The sequence below is a fragment of the Dermacentor andersoni genome, chromosome 5 (genome assembly GCF_023375885.2).
Source record: "Dermacentor andersoni chromosome 5, qqDerAnde1_hic_scaffold, whole genome shotgun sequence".
NCBI lineage: Eukaryota > Metazoa > Arthropoda > Arachnida > Ixodida > Ixodidae > Dermacentor > Dermacentor andersoni.
In genome coordinates this window covers 146535226-146544047 of record NC_092818.1, presented here as the reverse complement: position 1 = coordinate 146544047, position 8822 = coordinate 146535226, and the positions used below count along the sequence as shown (strand labels likewise).

General features: G+C 42.5%; 1 protein-coding gene across 2 annotated transcripts in view; it reads left to right on the top strand.

Annotated features, from left to right (window-relative positions):
* The first annotated feature begins 584 nt into the window (after nt 1-584).
* Cul1 (cullin 1) overlaps nt 585-8822 on the top strand; it is a 55566-nt gene continuing 47328 nt past the window's right edge. Inside the window, exons 1-2 of one of the 2 annotated variants that reach the window (XM_050178887.2) lie at nt 585-680; nt 3866-3904. The gene's annotated coding sequence lies outside the window, so the exon portion shown is untranslated. Of the gene's footprint in view, nt 681-806; nt 899-3865; nt 3905-8822 lie in introns of those variants that run through there. The other variant, XM_055071129.2, reaches the window with a different exon arrangement.

Below are 8822 nucleotides of genomic sequence, written 5' to 3'. Positions count from 1 at the left end.
GAGCAAGGGGAACCGTTGGCAGATAGGAAGACTTGGCACATTTGAAGGCGCCGCGTCCTTGAGCTTTCATGTAGCAAGGGGAGCGTGATTCTGTCACGCCACTAGAAAGCCTTCTAGTTCACTAGACTCCGTCGCATACGTCAATGTTAATTTTGCGACATTTTACTTGCATAAAACATTACGAAATGACACGTACTTTTTGTTAACATTGAGGGCGAAGGAGTCAAACTGGTTAGGCATGTTTGAAGTGTAAGCCATGTACTTCAGTATTGTTTTTGGAGAAATATCTAACGTTAATGTATACAGCGAGATTATTTTGAGGAATACTGAGAGCACTGAGAGTAACTGAGAGGCACAAATCTTCAAAAGGGTATGTTACTGTGGTTTCGAAAGTGAAACTACTGGTATGGTAGCGTCAAAAAATTATTAGGCATCTACAACCACGCTTAGAAACTTTTTCTGAAACGTTAGTTCTGGTAAATAATTGAACTAAAGTACAATTATTCTTTTAGATTATTCTGCGTTGTAGTTGGTCATTTAACGGCTTTGTTTTTGCATTGCAAGAGTTGTCTCTGCTGTCCGACAGAGGTCCGACAGAAGGTAGGAAGTAAAATTATTGTGCAGTGGTTGCAAAGGTCCGGCCGTGCGTTTATCACTTGAAATTGATTTTATGCCTTCGAGTGAGTATCATTTTTCAACGTTTCGTTCATCTTGCGCGAGCACTGGCTGTGCTCCGGCTGTGTGCTTGGTTTGTGACCGGCCTGCAGTTACTTGCATAAAAAAATTCGTCCGCCATTTTTATAGTGCACTGGGCTGTTGTCAAAAAATGAGGAGACTCGTGCGAGCACATTTTATGATGAAAAATCGCCTAAGTTGAAGCTTACAGACCTCTAGTAAGGTGAGATTTCTTTACGAATTGCTGCTTTACCAACGTTTGCAAGATTAGCGCCCGTGTATTCATTTTGTTGGGCTTCCGTAGAGTGCAAAAACACCAGCACGCGAATACTGGACAATATCGCTAAAAGGCGCAGCAGTCTTGGGAACTCCTTTGGCTAGTCAGTTGAAGAAACCGAACTTCTGTTCAATTCGGACGAGTTTATATCATTCCTTAAGTGCATCGCGGGGTGAGTCACGTTCACGTGGATTGCTTGTTTTGTGAAACCTGTTCCTACGGTTCTGCACAACTCCGGTTCACTGGTGCAGTGACCTTCCTTAATGCGATGAATTTTGTTTCACAGCCTGCGATCGTATTGTTTGTGAGTTTCTTAGCTTTCTGTTCAGTATATTAGCCGGTTTTCCTACTCAATCTGTCATTTATTTATTTCGCTTCGCCTCGGCCGTTGAGGCCTGTCTCCGCGTCCGCGCAAACAATGACCGTGTTACGCGACAACTGTGCAGTGGCCTAGATTTGACCGCTGACCGCGAAGGGTCAGCGGAAAAGCGTTTCATCCCCGTGGACCCACGAGCCTTTTGGCGGTTTCACGCCACCTAACGCAACTGAAACCGCGCATTCGTCTGCTGACGTTATTAGAAGCACGGAAACGTTGGCGTGGGTCGCACATGCTCGTGCTGCGCACCTCGAAAGCGAGACACAATTATAAAATTCTTTTGTTCGTGGACAGTTCTGCTCCTCGCAGTCTTGCCTCCTGTCTCTTTGTGCGGGCGTGGTGTGCTGCGTGATTTTCGGCGTGCGTTTATTTCTGTTTAGGCGATTATGCTGGCCCCTACCAGCGGTGCGGACACAGGCTGCCTTATCACGGCGGCAGTGTTGTCATCGTAGATGCTGTTGTAGCATTCGTTGTACTGCAGTCGTTTTTACTTTCATACTAAGGTCTTAGCCGGTCATGCTACCGAAGTAACTATGAATCGTCTTGAATCGTTTTTAGCCGTGACGGACAAGGACAGGTGGAAGACCTGCTTCTTAGCTTGTGTCCTTGTTTGCCAAAGCATTAAACACTATTCAACATTAACAAACCTTCCTTAATTTTGTCATTAACTCTTTATCACAGTGTTACATTAGGGCATTCAGTTGGCCATACTGAAAACCCACAGTTAAGAACATGAAGTTTAATCGATTTAGGTACTTTCTATGCTTACAGAATTAATGAAGGGTGGGTCTAAAAGCAAGTTGTGTATTAAAATTTGGGAATAAACACACCACGATAATTACATCTTCATTGAAGACAACCGACCATGGTAGCTCAGTTGCTATGGCACTTTGCTGCTGAGCACAAAGCCATTGAGTTCGCTTCCCGGCCTCATTTTGAGGTGACAAAGTGCAAACACTGTTTGTGTACTTAGATTAAGGCGCGTGTTAAAGAAAGAATCCTGAGTGGTCAAAATCTGGGGCCTGCCAATACGGCGTTCCACATAAACCAATGTGCTGTTTTTGGATGTTAAACCCCACAGTTTAACTCAACTGATGATCACAGACTGCACACAGATATGAAGTGCCAAATGTGGAGAGGTACGAGTTTTACTGCTTACTGAAATAAATAAAAAATGTTCACGTGAGCATATGTTCCAGTCAAACATTGTTGGCCATTCAGGCTTCCTTCAGCTTTGTTAACGTTAGCCAGAGTAACAGAAGGTTAGCATATTTGGTACCTCTGTGAGCACCACTTACTGAAAATTGGCCTCTGTAACATGCACGGGTGCACTATAAACATTGGTCACTGAAGAGTTGAAGTGTTAAAAAGGACTCTAAATTGTTACATTAATTCGAGCTACATCTGTGAATTGTGCTTCTGCAATAACAAAACAGCTGCCTGTATTTGGCCTTCGTAAGCCTGAAGAGATGCAGAAACGAAAGACGAATGGTGGTGGCAGCCTGTAGTTCCCACACCTGCTCGCCATAAATTTATGGATTTTGACAGCGTCTATTCGGGTCTAGTTAATTGTTTATAGGCAAAGACCATGGAGTTTCTCACTATATCACGTAGAGAGAAATCTGGCCCTGTTGCGCTGTGGTATGCATAGGAATGCCGGTATATTGTGACTTCGGATTAGCATTGTTCTTGGAGAGAGAGGCAAGCACTGTTCCGTCTGTCACAATGATTTTCTACTAAAATAGCACGTAAGAAGCTGTTTTAGCTCTATTATTACACAAAAACATGTTTTGTTGAACTATGAAAACTTGTTATTGCATGTACAATTATATGAAGCGTAAAAGTGTCAGCAGGCCGCTAAAGTTGAAGGACAGACGACACGATTCGTGCGCGCTTTGGAACAGTTGGCTTTCTGTTCTTGCTTTTCTTCGCTTGGTTATGCATTGTAGGTGAGTAAACTTCACTGGAAGATGTAATATGCGTGAATAGAAACGTTTTAGGAAGATTTTACTTTAAGAACACACTATTTATGTAGCAATATCTACGTTTTAAACGAAGCCTCTTACAACACCAGCCAACACAAGCCTAGCAGACACATATACCGTCATTCCCATGACGGCAAAGTGGCCCTTTGGAAACTCTCATAGACGGTGGCACCAGATTTCTCTCTAGGTGTCATAGTGAGAAACTCTATGACAACGACATAATAAATTACGTTCTAAAGCAATGAAATGGCCAACGTGGCAAGCTTTTGAGAACTTCCGCTCCAATACAACCCAAGTATGAGAAGATGCTTCAAAATCTGTGATATCGCACCAGTGTGTTGCAATGGGTTATGGTTCCAAGCTTTAAAATAATTAATCTGGCCTTCATTTTTCTCCACTTTGAGTAAATTTTCTGCCAAGCAAACGAAAATTATAGCTTTTTGAAGAATATTAGTCTAAACTCATTGTGTTGCTCTTTATAGTGTGCCTTTGAGGCAAAAGCCGGCTGAGGGAATACTAAATAATGGCTCACATTTACCATTTCTATTTCAGATACGTTACATCAATGACAAGCACCACTGCACCGCAGAGGTAATGTCTGTTTTGCCTGTAAAGGGGTTAGATGAGGGGGCAGATAAGTGTTTAAAGGAAGTTGTTTTGAGTTGAAATTCTAATTGCCCCTAATTTGTGGTCTTCAGCTTATATATTGTCTGCAGACAGCAGTCATACCTGTCTCCCTCCATCACCTCATGATCTTGTCCTGTGAAATTGTGGATATTATTGTTCCATCAGCAGTCAGTGAGTCAGTTTACTGTAAAAGTTTTGGCACTTTATAGAGATAATATTGGGCATTGCAGTGCACCTTCCGACAGGACAGAACCTTTTTTCTATTGTCTGAACATTCCTAGAATTTTCTCCATCAAGTTCCGACAAAATGCCATGGAAGTTTACATAACTTCGTTTTGTTTCAGTTTCAAGCAATGTGCCCCACTTATTTTCGATGCCTGGCACGCTTTTTAGGCTGTAGGTGCACCTGCACGCTTGATGCTTCAAGGTTTTTTGCCAAAGAGATTGCCACTGCTTATGCAAAAATGTGAGCTCATGTCATATATGCAGAAAACTAAAGCCAATAGTTATCTAGATGACACAAATGGATACAATGTTGCACAGCTCTTTTTATAGCTGCAGGGGAATAGTGACAAGTACACTAAATGCAGTTCATTTGAAACCATGTACCTTTCAACCAAAGTTAGATGTGTGCTGTGAATAAGTACAACTGCTGTATTGGTCATCTGTAGATGTCAAGCTTAGTTACTAGTAGTATATTTTCCACAGACAGCTCATGGATATAATTGCTTTTCAAGTTGATTCTTGCTAAGAAGAATCATGTTACAAACGTGAAACACTTCTTTAAAGACAAGGTCTTCTTTGGCTACTTCAGACAGATTTTGGATTCGTGGGATCTGGCTTTCTGGCCACTTTGTCTCGTAAATTACACGTCTTAAGGTCTTTTCGTGCTTGTTGCACAACAAAAAAGCTGCCAAAATGAAGCTTGCAATGAAAAAAATGAACCAATATAGTGTAGAGCTATGTACAGAGCAGTAATAATGCATAACTAGCACAAAAACAAAATTAAACCGAGATGTGCTCCTTCAAACTATGCACACCTATATCTGAACTAGAAGTTTGGCTTTACTCTACGCAAATTATGATGCAGCCCCAGAGAAAGTGTAGATTAAAGACGCAGGCTGATCCTGAAGGTTGTGCTGTCTAAACAAACAACATGGTAAAATAATGCGCCCAAAAGACCTTGTCTCTTATTGTTGTCAACTGCTGTTAAGTGTTCTTTTATTTCTTAAATACCACGGTTAGATGTCGACAGTAGCATCTTCATTTGTGTGGAGAAAGTAACTGTTTCTTCAGGTTTCCTTTCTTTGCTTAAACACAAAGATGGAGGTGTGACATTGTGTGGTAAGCTGGCATGTTCAATGCACATTCTGGATTTTCATGTCAACTTGCAGTACTCAAAGCGCACTCCATTGAGTGCTTTTCGTTGCCTTTAAAAAAAAAAGTTATGCGCTTTTACAGGGACCCTGAAACGATTTTGACGATTTTGTTTAAACGTACTGAGTTGTTAGAGTAGGTCCTTCTGATAATTAATTGACGCATCTAAGTGCTCCGTGTAAAGCGGGTATTTTATTATAAAGTTTTAAAAATGTACATCGCTGCCGATCGCAGCACACTGCTTGGCGTAATTTTCAGCTGCCCCTACCCATATGACGTAAATCACCCAATTGACGTCAGTAGGGCGAGCTATCTGATTGGCTGCCCAGAGCACGTCATTGATAATTTTCCCGTTACATCCCGTTACACTGGAGGATTACTACCACAATAGCGTTTTGCGAGTCCAGTATTCGGGTAAACGTAAGTGAGGGGACAGGGCCTGGCCGCTTGACCTTGCCGTTTCACGGGATGAGCAGAAGCGCAAGCGTGAATGACCTGCACAGTGCAGCCACCTGGTGGCACAGAGCTCAACCAAACACGCAGTAAACCAAGCAGTAACGAAGTGTATTCTTCTTTGCTGCTGGCGTAAATTTTTCGCATGAGTGTAATCGTTAACACATTGTTTTTGTAAATGATTAAAATCTTTGAAAGCAAGAGCAATATTAGCTCTTTGTTTGGCTGGTTAAGCTCTGCACGAACAGGTGGATGGACTGTGCAGACCAATCAGGCCGCTGACGTATGTCTACGCTAAAGTTCCTTCATCAGCTTTAGTTTGTGCTTCCAGCCATCCGTCGAAAGGCCCAGCCCGCCTGTGGTTACCGGAATATCAGACACGTTCGGTGCTGCGATAGAATGCTCGCAACTCGTGCTGCTTTGATAGCTCTTGCTTGGGGTCGACTGCCAAGCAGCTGGCAAAGAGTTTGGAGAGGCTTCATGTGCTCGCCCCTAGAGAACTAGAAGTAGACGACACGATGTGCCATCATGACGCAGAGCCAGTGAAGGCAAAGCTTAGCCCCAATCACTCGGTGAACGAGTTGAGGAGAAAATGCATGGCTATGGAGGAGGGTAACTTATAATCGTCCGTGGCCGTCTTAATATGAGACGATTGACACAAATTGTAGTGTGAATGATTAACTTTAGCTGTACCCTACGCGTCTGCAAAATTTGTCCGAACCATTTCAGGGGCCCTTTAAGTGCTTTTTGTTTTCTTTGACAGCTTAATAGCTGAGATCAAATCGGTGTCAATCATCAGAAAAGCTGGTGGCAAGAATATGTTAAACCAATTCCATGCACACCTGCTTGTATCTGACTTTCTATCCAGGATTAGTGTATACAGCATTGTAATGTATAAAGGGTCTTGCAAGGATATAATTCGCCAAACTTTTACCCTCCCCTTTTTGGTGACCCCCATTCCAACAAGAATCTTTTACAGACACCTGAGCTCTCATGGGTATCAGATTAGGCAGACTCAATATGTTTAATTCTCTATTGCATTTGTTTTGCATTTATGTAAGTGTGCAGGTTAACAAATGAACCTTTGGATATGTTTCAACTCCACCATAGCTATGTCCGCATCCAAACCCTTTTGCATGGCAGCAGTTTATGTGGTAGCTCTGTGGTAGCTACGGAGGGCAGCGATGCTGCCACTACTTTAGGTTGCTGTAAAGCAACAAATCAGTCCTGAGGGACACCTATATGCCTTCATTGTAGGCATCTTCACCATAGAGCCGTTAAGAATACACATGGCAAGATAGGAATTTGTGCGGGACGTTTGAAATCCTTTGTTACACAGGCCATTTTGCTGCAGAGGCTGTAGAAGCATTCAACTGTACTACTCGGTCGTTGTGAAGCTAGTAATTTTAAACAGATTTTGGCAGTAAACCCACTAGAAACACTGTCTTCAAGACAGTTTTGTGACAGTAGTAGAAGTACTTTTCAGCTTGCATGTTTACTTTAGACAGCTTTGCTTATTTGATCTTTGTGTGGGAGATATGCAGGTTCTTAAATGCCTTGAGCATCTGTACTCAAGAGGTTGGTGCGCTTTCACTGAATGTGCAGCACTTGTAAGGAGTGACAGTTGTCTGCTTAAAATGTATACCTAGAAGAATGAATGGCCATTATTCTCCACAGTTCAGTCACTAAAACACGCTGCTTGCTACTGTTATCTGGTGGTTCCTACCAATAGTGCATAGATGCCTTTTGTTGTTGAATTCATCTGGTGCAGTTGGGTCGTTTTGAAACAATAGAAATGTCTAGGGCACTTGGTGATAATCACAAATTCCAAATGGTATTGGTTAGTGTGGTGCAGGAAAAATACCCCACAGATTTAGCCAAGGCCATGTACTGCATGTCTGGCTGCAGTGTTGGCTTCCTTCATTCACAAACACCTGGTAGCTTGACTAATGATGTTGCATGCCTGCTACAGAAATGCTGTAAATATGGGCAGCTGTCTGAAGATTATGTATAAACACGTGTGAGCTAAATGTGCACTGCTGCCACTCCTTTTGCCAGGACTATCAATGGTGTCCTCTCAAGTAAGGAAGAAAATTACATTTTTCTCCTGTTTTATGGTTCCTTGCAATGCATTGCAAGGAACCATAACATCGAGCTGAAACTTGGGGCTAGCAAGTTCGTGTTTATTACTGTGGACCAAAGTGCCAAGGGACAAACAGATGGAAAGATGGGTGAACTGACCGCTATGTTACAAGGAGTGACCTTATATAGTTGCATAAGCTGCACCTGTTTAAATCTTTACACGAGGGATAAAGAGTAAAATGGAGAGAAAACAAAGACAAACACAATGGAACAGTTGATGTAGTACCTTCTGGAGTGTCTTTCTGTACATTGTCACAGAAGTGCTACTAGTAATACAATCTTCGGCCTTCTTGATATGTGAGGTACTTCTGTCACACCTTGCATTATGTCTTCGTTATGCGGGAACAAAAATATTTGCATCCACTTTTCTAACAATGATTAAGTAACTGACTCCTGGCTTAGTTCCTTTAGTATCATATTGATGCGCCTGCTAGTTCGCCACACACAGTACTGACCACATTATTTACACTACTTAAAATTTGCATGTAGTGCTGTCTGCCAGAAAGAACAAAGCCACTGTGTGGGTGGCCGCAGCTGACTCTTGTCATCAAGTGTCTGTTCTGTCTGTACTGCTAGAAAATATTGCAGAAATGGGGAACAGGTCCTTACACTCCAAAGCTTTCTTGCACCAGGAGTTCATGGGAGTGACCTGAACATAGCTGGTGCTTGGCAACACTCAGGCGGCTTGTGGCTTCACCTCTTGTCACAAAAGCTGTACTTCAGTGTCTTGTGGAAAGCAGCAGGTGCCTGAAGGGCAGATTTCGCTTCTTTCAGTCACAATGCAAATGCAAATATTCACAGTGCATATAAAACATCTGCGTTGTTTACCCTGTAACAAGCTGGCTCCCTAGATACAGAGTGTCCCTGCTAACTTTAGCCAGAGGATAAAAATATGCGAATGCCACCTAGC